Here is an 11674-nt window from a genome sequence, read left to right as displayed (position 1 = left end):
ACTGTTATGCTGATGACACCCAACTCTACATGCCCCTAAAGCTGACCAACACGCCGGACTGTAGTCAGTTGGAAGCGTGTCTTAATGAAATTAAACAATGGATGTCCACTAACTTTTTGCAACTTAATGCCAAAAAAACGGAAATGCTGATTATCGGTCCTGATAGACACCGACCTCTATTTAATAATACAACTTTAACATTTGACAACCAAATAATAAAACAAGGTGACTCTGTAAAAAATCTGGGTATTATCTTCGACCCAACTCTCTCCTTTGAGTCACACATTAAAAGCGTTACTAAAACGGCCTTCTTTCATCTCCGTAATATCGCTAAAATTCGCTCCATTTGGTCCACTAAAGACGCCGAGATCATTATCCATGCGTTTGTTACGTCTCGTCTCGATTACTGTAACGTATTATTTTCGGGTCTCCCCATGTCTAGCATTAAAAGATTACAGTTGGTAGAAAATGCGGCTGCTAGACTTTTGACAAGAACAAGAAAGTTTGATCATATTACGCCTGTACTGGCTCACCTGCACTGGCTTCCTGTGCACTTAAGATGTGACTTTAAGGTTTTACTACTTACGTATAAAATACTACACGGTCTAGCTCCATCCTATCTTGCCGATTGTATTGTACCGTATGTCCCGGCAAGAAATCTGCGTTCAAAAGACTCCGGCTTATTAGTGATTCCTAGAGCCCAAAAAAGTCTGCGGGCTATAGAGCGTTTTCCGTTCGGGCTCCAGTACTCTGGAATGCCCTCCCGGTAACAGTTCGAGATGCTACCTCAGTAGAAGCATTTAAGTCTCACCTTAAAACTCATCTGTATACTCTAGCCTTCAAATAGACCTCCTTTTTAGACCAGTTGATCTGCCGCTTCTTTTCTTTCTCCTATGTCCCCCCCTCCCTTGTGGAGGGGGTCCGGTCCGATGACCATGGATGAAGTACTGGCTGTCCAGAGTCGAGACCCAGGATGGACCGCTCGTCGGGACCCAGGATGGACCGCTCGCCTGTATCGGTTGGGGACATCTCTACGCTGCTGATCCGCTTGAGATGGTTTCCTGTGGACGGGACTCTCGCTGCTGTCTTGGATCCGCTTGAACTGAACTCTCGCGGCTGTGTTGGAGCCACTATGGATTGAACTTTCACAGTATCATGTTAGACCCGCTCGACATCCATTGCTTTCGGTCCCCTAGAGGGGGGGGGTTGCCCACATCTGAGGTCCTCTCCAAGGTTTCTCATAGTCAGCATTGTCACTGGCGTCCCACTGGATGTGAATTCTCCCCTGCCCACTGGGTGTGAGTTTTCCTTGCCCTTTTGTGGGTTCTTCCGAGGATGTTGTAGTCGTAATGATTTGTGCAGTCCTTTGAGACATTTGTGATTTGGGGCTATATAAATGAAAATTGATTGATTGATCACAGGGCAGGCGGATGGTCAAGGACAGGAGCGGGGCGTCGTGGTCGGTAGGCAGGCGTGAGGTCGAAGTCCAGGTAGACAAGGGTATGAGACACACAACTCGACGACAAAGAGCTGGAGAACGAAACAAAACAAGAGATGATGAGCACAGGGAGAGAAAATGCACTTGCAGGCGCGCTAGAGACACGTGGGCCTACTGTACTGGGTACGAGAAGCTACATTCTGGTGTCGGATCTCAGGTTGTGCTGGCTTATGACGGCTGATCCCTCATCAAGGACAGGTGCGTTGATTGCATAGTGTCTGCAGCTGCGCGGAAGCGCACTCGTAGCGGTGAGAGAGCACCCGTGGGCAAGAGTGTGACCCATAACAGTAACTCATACTTGCCAACCCTCCCGGACTTTCCGGGAGACTCCCGAAATTCAGCGCCTCTCCCGAAAACCTCCCGGGACAAATTTTCTCCCGAAAATCTCCCGAAATTCAGGCGGAGCTGGAGGCCACGCCCCTTCCAGCTCCGTGAGGACCTGAGTGACGTGTCTGAGAGCGAATCTGCCTAATGGCGTTATAACTGTAGAATGATCGAGGGCGAGTTCTTGGTTTCTTATGTGGGTTTATTGTTAGGCAGTTTCATTAACATGCTCTCAGCGCAGTAACAGCAGTCACGTTTATGTCTACCACTCTACCGTAAGGCAGTTTGTCTGCCGTAAACAGCATGTGACACTCTTAAACAGGACAATACTGCCATCTACTGTACATGCACAAGCACAACACCTCCAGGCAACTTCAACCCTTTATCCTCCTACATTCACATCCCATCACCCCGGATTGTAAATAACCTAATGTAAATAATCGAATGTATTTCTAATGTATATACTTGTTCTTATGCTATCTGAACTCACTATGTTCTCTGCTCACTGTACATATCCTACTAAGTAAGACATACACTGTTTCAATGTCCATTTCTCTGTTGATCCAATTGTTGATGACTGAAGAACTGATATCAACCGAACCCTCCTCATCCCACCCCACAGATTGTAAATAATACTATGATGATTAACTTGTGTGATGACTGTATTATGCTGATAGTATATCGGAGGTCTCAAGGTTGGCAAGTATGCAGTAACTTAGTAAAACGTATTTGTTTGATCTATTTAAAGAAAAAAAGAAAATAAACGTTGTTAATATCCCTGTTTGATTTTGAACGAAAAAGAAGAAAAAAAAAAGCCAATAAAATAAATTAGTTGTTTCCGGAAGTACTGCCCCCGAGATGCTGATTGACAGGTGTAGAGTGACGCACCTGCTCGACTCGGCAAACGACGAGTAGAGACAAGAGACGTCACACAGAAACTGTTTAAAATAAACTAATAAAAGGTATCCAAAGATGAATCCAAACGCTAACACCTACCGATGAAGAGAGAACCCCCAAGAAAGGACGACAGAGAGATTGGAAAACGTTGTTTCCCCTCCATCGAAATGTGCTGGTAAGCTTGCTTGATTTGATTGACGTGTTGCTAATTACGTATTGCATTATACGTTTTGGCAACTATTTTTTTTTAACGAACACATTTTGAGTTGAGTTAAGTTTAAGTTTATTTCGAACTTGCAAGCATACAACGTGACTCATCACAATTTCCAGTTTCTCTTTTCAACATGTTCGAAAAGGAGTAGGAAGAAGCAGAGTTTATTTAATCCTACCCCTTTTCTTTTACATAACAGATGCTAAAACTTTTCTTCACTTCCTGTGTTCAATTTATTCACAATATACTCCATAAGTAATCACAATAAAAATAAATAAATAAATAAATATTTTGGTGAATTAAGTTATATTTCATATGATGAGATAAGTAACATTCTTTTTAGAATGTTGGTTGGAATATGTTGTTTTAACAGAGAATACATGTACTGTAAATATTACTAATTATGACGTTTGTGAAAACTTAATTTTGTCAATCGGTTTAATTAGTGGCATATTATTGCGGTTGATACAGCCCAACAAATATTTGTTTTTTACAGTCAACACTAGTGTGGTCCCGATACCAATATATTGGAACCGGTACCAAAATGTATTTTGATACTTTGCAGTACTTTTCAAAATAAAGGCTTTATTTGAACATAAAAATCTTACAGTACATTAAACATATGTTTTTTCTAGTAAGTTTGTCTTTATTCTGAAATCCCAAAAAGAAAGACACATATATGCGTGCCAAGGTCAGGACTAGGTGAAAATTTGCCAATTTGCCTTATAAATAATATATTTATTTAAATAAATCATTTTTTCTCCTCTGTTGACAGCAGTTTTGGCGCTAGGAATTTTCAAAATGGGTTCAAATGGACCCCATCAAGTCTAAAAATAGGGTCCCACGGTAAATTTTTGGGGTCCCATTTTTTTTTAAGCGTTTTGAAAACAAATGATAAACGTATGCGTTGTCCTGTTATATCTCACATTCTATATTGTGTTTTGGAAAAAGGTTGTCATAAACGTTACTTAATTAATTAAAAGAAATAATAAAAAAAAAAGACACATTTGTATGCATTTGCAAATGTATTGAGTTATAAACTTTCATTCACTTTCTTCTTTCCTTCATGGATCTAAACATTACCGCTGCTGGTAGTTTTTTCTACGTTTTTATTCAAAAGTTGGAGGTGTATTTATTTCAGTATAAAAGTGTAAAAAAGTGTTTTGCTTCGGTCATGAAATGATGATAATGGTGTGCAAGGGCATACAAACATTTTATATTTAATGCTTAAATCTCTGGAGTCTACATCAACCTCAGATCTATTCCTCATTTCAAAAGGTTTTATTTTTATATTTATGTTTGTTTGTTTGTTTCCCCGCCCTTTTTTGTCAAACAAAACAGTTTTTTAGTGGCAAAAATATTTTTCCAAGTGGAATATTTGATGTAGGGGTGGGGGTAAGCGGGGAGTGTATATTGTAGCGTCCCGGAAAAGTTAGTGCTGCAAGGGTTTCTGGGTATTTGTTGTGATATGTTTTTGTTGTGTTACGATGCGAATGTTCTCCCGAAATGTGTTTGTTATTCTTGTTTGGTGTGGGTTCACAGTGTGGCGCATATTTGTAACAGTGTTAAAGTTGTTTATACGACCACCCTCAGTGTGACCTGTATGGCTGTTAACCATGTATGCCTTGATTAACAATCAATCCACTACCTCGCTCTCTCGCGTGTGCACACCTTCACAATTTGTTTTGTTTTTAACCCCTTCTTAACCCTGTACGTACATTGTAAATACACATAACCCTGACTCAAAACGCAGGACATTTGAGGCATTTAAGAAACTCCGCCCGGACAGCCCCGCAAAAGAGGACATGTCGGGGGAAAAGAAGACGAATATACCAACCCCGTTTCCATGTGAGTTTGGAAATTGTGTTAGATGTAAATATAAAGCAATACAATGATTTGCAAATCCTTTTCAACCCATATTCAGTTGAATATGCTACAAAGACAACATATTTGATGTTCAAACTGATAAACATTTTTTTTGCGCAAATAATCATTAACTTTAGAATTTGATGCCACCAACACGTGACAAAGAAGTTGGAAAAGGTGGCAATAAATACTGATAAAGTTGAGGAATGCTCATGAAACACTTATTTAAATCATCTCACAGGTGTGCAGGCTAATTGGGAACACGTGGGTGCCATGATTGGCCCAAAAAATTGCAGTTCCCTTTTAAGAAGCTTGGAAGTCGTATGTGCAGGGTGGGTAAGAGATGGTGTCATTGCCATGAGGAATAAGGGTTTTTGTTAATACTGTCTTAAGAGCAGTATTGGCTCAGAGGAGCATTTTGAAGAAAACGTCTCTGTTGGCCTGAACTTGGCGCTAACAGGGATTGGTCTGGAGTCCGTCTCTGACCATTTGTCCTCTAAATATTGAGAGGCGTCTGGTTGGGACAGGCTGTCCGGGTGGCAGTGTCGGTCAGTGTGCCGGCACAGACCATTGTGGCAGGTTGCGATTGATGTGGAGTACTGACAGAACCGGAAGAATAATAGTCTGAGGTAAATGGAAATTGAGCAAGCATTCTTAATTTGTGGGCGGGGACTAAGGATGTATTGATATGGATATTTTACAGCAACGGTTATCCTATAGTATTGTTGAAAATGCTTAAAAAGTACTTATAAACTCAAATATTTTAACCAAGTTTTTTTGATAAATAACTAAATAAACACGCACAAAATACTTTCTTTGGCAGAAGAATCAATTAATATCGTTCTGGTTTCTTGAGAGCCACATATGAAACCCCAAACTAGTGAAGTTGGCACGTTGTGTAAATCGTAAATACAAACAGAATACAATGATTTGCGAATCCTTTTCAACCTATATTTAATTGAACAGACTGCAAAGATATTTAACGTTTGAACTGGAAAACTTAATTTTTTGCAAATATTAGCTCACTTGGAATTTGATGCCTGCAACATGTTTCAAAAAAGCTGGCACAAGTGGCAAAAAAGACTGAGAAAGCTGAAGACTGCTCATCAAACACTTATTTGGAACATCCCACAGGTGAACAGGTGGGTGCCATGATTGGGTATAAAAGCAGCTTACATGAAATGCTCAATCATTCACAAACAAGGATGGGGTGAGGGTCACCACTTTGTAAACAAATCCGTGAGAAAATTAAGAACATTTCTCAACATAGCAAGGATTTTAGGGATTTTACCATATATGGTCCGTAATATCATCAAAAGGTTCAGAGAATCTGGAAAAACAACTGCACGTAAGCAGCAAGGCTGAAAATCAACTTTGAATGCCATGACCTTCGATCCCTGAGGCGGTACTGCATCAAAAAATGACATCAGTGTGTAAAGGGTTCAGGGCTCAATAACACTTTAGAAAACCATCGTCAGTAACTAAAGTTTGTCGCTACATCTGTAAGTGCAAGTTAAAACTGCAAAGCGGAAGCCATTTATCAACAACACCCAGAAACGCCGACGGCTTCGCTAGGCCCAAGCTCATCTAAGAAGGACTAATGCACAGAGGAAATGTGTTCTGTTGTCTGAGGAGTCCAGATTTCAAATTATTTTTGGAATCTGTGGACGTTGTGTCCTTCGACCAAAGAGGAAAATAACCATCCGTATTGTTATCGGCACAAAGTTGAAAAGCCAGCCTCTGTGATGGTGTCGGGGTGTATTAGTGCCCAAGGCATGGGTAACTTACACATCTATGAAGGCACCATTAATGTTGAAAGGTACATACAGGTTTTGGAGCAACATATGTTGCCATCCAAGCAACGTTATCATGGACGCCCCTGCTTATTTCAGCAAGACAACGCCAATCAACGTGTTACAACAGCTTGGCTTCATGATAAATGAGTGCTGGTACTAGACTGGCCTGCCTGTAGTCCAGACCTGTCCCCCATTGAAAATGCGTGGAGGATTATGAAGCGTAAAATATGACGACATAGACCCTGTACTGTTGAACAACTTAAGCTGTACATCAATCATATGCCTTATGATTCAATGTAGTGCATCACATATTTCCAGTTGTTTCATTATAGCACGTCCGAAAAGGAGTAGGAAGAAGCTGAGGTTATTTAATCATACCCATTTTCATACCATAGCAATTTCATCCCATTTCCTTGTTCTCCGTAACAGAACAGTGAATAAATAATAAATAATTAATACACCATAGTAAGTAAACAAATATTAAATACATAATTAATCTTTATCTAAAAAACAACAACAACAAAACAAATATTTTAAGAGACAAACAATATCATTTTTTGGCAGAAGAAACTAAGTATTGTTCTGGCTTCTTATGAGTAATATCTTTATTTGAGTGTTTAAATATGTTTATCTTCTATTTGAGTTTGTAAAATGTCTCTTGTATTCATGTTAGCATTTAAAAGACAATTTCACTTTTTAAGAGGCATTTTGCTTATGGTTAAGAATCATTAAGAAAGACATCACGACAGATGGATTAAAAAAAAAAAAAGCATTCTAACTATCAAATACATCTGAACAAAAGTCCGCTTACAATGGAGCCTACGGGAGCCGTTCAATTCTGCTTGTAAAGCCCCTTTAAAAAAACATCCACACATCTCAATAGGGTTTTATTTACATGATGTATTTATATATGTAATGCAGTAACAGGCACATTTATAATAACATTTGATATTTATGTATTTTGATCATTTTCAGCATATGCTGCGCCTTAATTACAAAAAAAAGGAAACTCGTCACAATTGCTTTTTTTTCTTCATCATTTATTTCTGCTCACTGCAGACTGAGAGCCGAAAAACATAATAAAACATCACTTACTGTACAAATTCTGCTGTCATGAGGCTGCCGACTGCTGGGATAGTCATATTTACCCATTTAGGTGAAGAATGACTCATAATCCTTATGAAGAAATGGGGTGGAGGAAACTAGTGCTTTTCGTGTCGTCCTTGCCAGTTTCAGGTCCCATCTGGCTGTCAAAGTGTCCCAACTTGTCGGATTATCTCCTCAACCATCTACTGTCCAAGTGAGATGCATGATTTATGATCTACAATAAACCTACAGGGAACAGGGAAGCGAGGAAACAACAGACCACTCCATGATGTAAACATAGGGAGACACGCAAGTGATTACTGTCACGGTGCTCGCATCGTGGATGCGTGTTGTGTCACCCCTAGATGCACGAGGACCAGACAGGCAGGAATTGCAGGTAAGAACTGGATTTAATATGCAAAAATAAAATAACACTGGTACAAGAACAACAAACGAAAAGTGTGCCGAACGCACGGGGAGCTAGGCTAATACTTAGCACTGGGTCAAAGTCCAAAATAAGCATGCCGAGCGCACGAGAAGCTAAGGCGTAATTTAGCACAAGTATAGACATCGAAGATATACCAATGTGAGTGTTGCATGGAGCAAACAAACAATCCAGAAAGAACTGAGGTCGAAGGCAGGTTTAAATACTCAAGCAATAATCAAAACCCAGGTGCGCGACAAAAACAAGAGCAGGTGGAACAAATGCAAAACCATGGAAACAAGATAAAACAAGGAAGAGCCAAATCGGGGACCAGAAGAGTCCAAAAAACAAACAGGAAACACGAAAGGACTCAAAAACCAAAACAATACATGATCCGGGCGGCGGATCATAACAGATTAGGTTGCCGCTATAAATAGTTTGTCCGTGTTAGCGCTTATAATAACAATGCCACTAATACTTGGGTAATATTCAAGTCACGAAATGTCAATTGTGCATTTTTGGCGCTTTTTCAATGGTTATTTATCGGATTTTATGGGCGGAATAGTTAAGCTCCCATTGGCTCTGCTGTTAGCAGACTTTTATTCATATTTACAATGCATTAAAAAAAAAAAATCACGTTTTTCATAACGATTGTGAACGATTGGAGAAAACTCCAAAACAAGTGCAGTTCACCTTTTAAAATAGCTTGCCGTGGCTTGTTTCTCCAGTAAATGAGCAGTGTCACCTGTCCGGGATTCTGTACATTATCAATACTGGTTTTCAAAAAAATTTTCTAATTTGAAATGGTAATTTGAACCGTCGGGAGTGTTACCACGGTTTGTAGAAAATAGATAGGAAAGGACAGATTTAAAAAAATAGCTTGGGACTTTGGACTTCCGGCGGGCCGGATTTTGGACGCTGGCGGGCAAAATCCGTAGTTTGGGGACCCCTGCTTTAGTATTTTATATGTAAGTAGTAAAACCTTAAGTGCACAGGAATCCAGTGCAGGTGAGCCAGTTTAGGTGTAATATGATCAAACTTGTCAAAAGTCTAGCAGACCCATTTTGTACCAGCTGTAATCTGTTAATGCTAGACATACAGAGACCCGAAAATAATACGTTACAGTAATCGAGATGTAACAAACACATAAATAATGATCTCAGCATCAGTGGTGGAGAAAATGGAATGAATTTTAGCGATATTACGGAGATGAAGGAAGGCTGTTTTAGTAACATTCTTAATGTGTGACTCAAATGAGAGAGTTGGGTTCAAAGATAATACCCAGATTCTTTACAGAGTCACTTTGTGTTATTGTTTTGTTGTCAAATGTTAAGGTGGTTTTATTAAATAGGTGCCGGTGTCTAGCAGGACCAATAATCAGCATTTCCGTTTTCTTAGCGTTAAGTTGTGAAAATAATCATTAGTTGAAGCCCTATATTCTTCATTGACAAAACAGATGGAATCTTGTAAAAGCATGGCGGTCTACAACTTCTTTGTGTGTGGCTGGGTCAAGGAAATTGCTATCAAGACTCCCCCGGACAATAAATATGCATCGTTTTTGCTCGGGTAAGGTTGCATTTCATGATTTAACTTCACGTCTACTGATGTTTGTTGTTGTTGCATGCGCCCTTTACGAGAAGCATTTTGTTCCCCCTTCTTTATCAAAATACAACTATAGATGTCAGCATTGTGTATGTGCTGAAAACTTCCTCTAGGATTGTTGCCTTTGGTAAAAGCTTAAGTCTTATAGGTTTTGCTCACATTTACTTTCTTTTATTAAGACCAGTGGTTCTCAAATGGGGGTACGCGTACCCCTGGGGGTACTTGAAGGTATGCCAAGAGGTACGTGAGATTTTTTTAAAATGTTCTAAAAAATAGCAACAATTCAAAAATCCTTTATAAAAATATTTATTGAATAATACTTCAAGAAAATATGAATGTAAGTTCATAAACTGTGGAAAAAAAAGAAATGCAACAAAGCAAAATTCAGTGTTGACAGCTATATTTTTTTGTGGACATGTTCCATAAATAATTATGTTAAGGATTTCTTTTTTTGTGTAAAATATTGCTCATTTCTAGTGGTCTTTCTTGAACTATTTGGAAAAAAACTTGTTGAACAATAAACAAGTTATTCAATTATAAATAAAGATTTCTACACATAGAAGTAATCATCAACTTAAAGTGCCCTCTTTGGGGATTTTAATAGAGATCCATCTGGATTCATGAACTTAATTCTAAACATTTCTTCACAAAAAAAGAAATCTTTAACATCAATATTTATGGAACATGTCCACAAAAAATCAAGCTGTCAACACTGAATATTGCATTGTTGTATTTCTTTTTACAGTTTATGAACTTACATTCATATTTTGTAGAAGTATTATTCAATAAATATATTTATGAAGGATTTTTGAATTGTTGCTATTTTTAGAAAATTAAAAAAAAAATCTCACGTACCCCTTGGCATACCTTCAAGTACCCCCAGGGGTACACGTACCCCCATTTGAGAACCACTGCTCTAGCGGGTGAGTTTTCAACTGATGGTACACATTAGTAGTGCTGCCTTTTTTTGTAGCAACGCTTTTGCCGCATACTTTACATAATAGGGTTGTCTGTTCAACATCTTTCCGCTTGAAGCCAAACCACCGGCAAACGATGGACCCGGTGCTGTTTTCCTTGGGAATTAATTCTAACTTTACCTATGCCGCTACCTCTCTGCCGCGCAAGAGCGTATGATGTTGCATGCGCGACAGTATGTGACATTAGTAAGAAGGTGCGCTTGTTTTATCTCTCTGTGCGAAGCAGAGACAAGAAAAAGTTAGAAAAGCCTGTAGTGTAATAGTCATTTTCTACATCGCACAGAGACAAACCCACAATATATCGAGTATATTCGATATATCGCCCAGCCCTAGTCCTACCCTCTCTTCCCACTGAACATGCTCTCCCTTTCACAGTCCTCTTCAATTATCCTAATCCTTCTGCCGACTCTGTGATGTTTTCTCCCCTTTTTACCCTCCAACAGTCACCAAGGGACGTAACGGCTAATGTAAGAAATGTAATGGTCCTCCTCTTTCTCCATGCACCCCTGCTCTTCTCCACTTTTTGCCTACTTGGTTGTGTTCCCTGTGCCCTAATTCAATTCTACATGCTTTCCTTGGCTGGACCCAAGCTCTTTCTAAAGTTTCTCTCTCTTGTTTTCCTCCATTAAATCACTCTTCACACTTTTATTTCCCCTTCCAAATTTTGCGTCCCAAAAAAATGTCTCTCTTTCTGTCTTTTTTTGTCCCACTTGGTCTGCGTTTACGGCTTTTCTCTGATTTGCTACCTCTGGTTTGTTCCATGAGTGTTCCGCTCCTCCTCTCGGGCCATCTGCCACTGTCAGAGTGAGCATGACCCTAAAAAGGGTCACGCTCAGGTGAGGGATATCACTTCACCCTTCATTCTCATTCTATTCTGTCCTCAGTTGCCATTAAACTCAATAACTCTTCTCTGTTTCCTTCAGTTTTTTTCTTTCTCCTAAGCATCCTCCATGGTCCCTTCTGTCTTCAACAGTCGTGATTTACAAACTACAG

General features: G+C 39.5%; 1 long non-coding RNA gene across 1 annotated transcript in view; it reads left to right on the top strand.

Moving 5' to 3' along the window:
* Positions 1–2513: 2513 nt before the first annotated feature.
* LOC133543544 (uncharacterized) overlaps positions 2514–11674 on the top strand; it is a 98208-nt gene continuing 89047 nt past the window's right edge. The window contains exon 1 of the long non-coding RNA XR_009804400.1: positions 2514–2894. This is a non-coding gene — a long non-coding RNA (uncharacterized LOC133543544). The remainder of the gene's footprint in view (positions 2895–11674) is intronic.

Source organism: Nerophis ophidion, linkage group LG26 (assembly GCF_033978795.1).
Source record: "Nerophis ophidion isolate RoL-2023_Sa linkage group LG26, RoL_Noph_v1.0, whole genome shotgun sequence".
Classification (NCBI taxonomy): Eukaryota; Metazoa; Chordata; class Actinopteri; order Syngnathiformes; family Syngnathidae; genus Nerophis; species Nerophis ophidion.
Note: the sequence above shows the minus strand (reverse complement) of the source record. Positions and strands in the feature narration are given on the sequence as shown.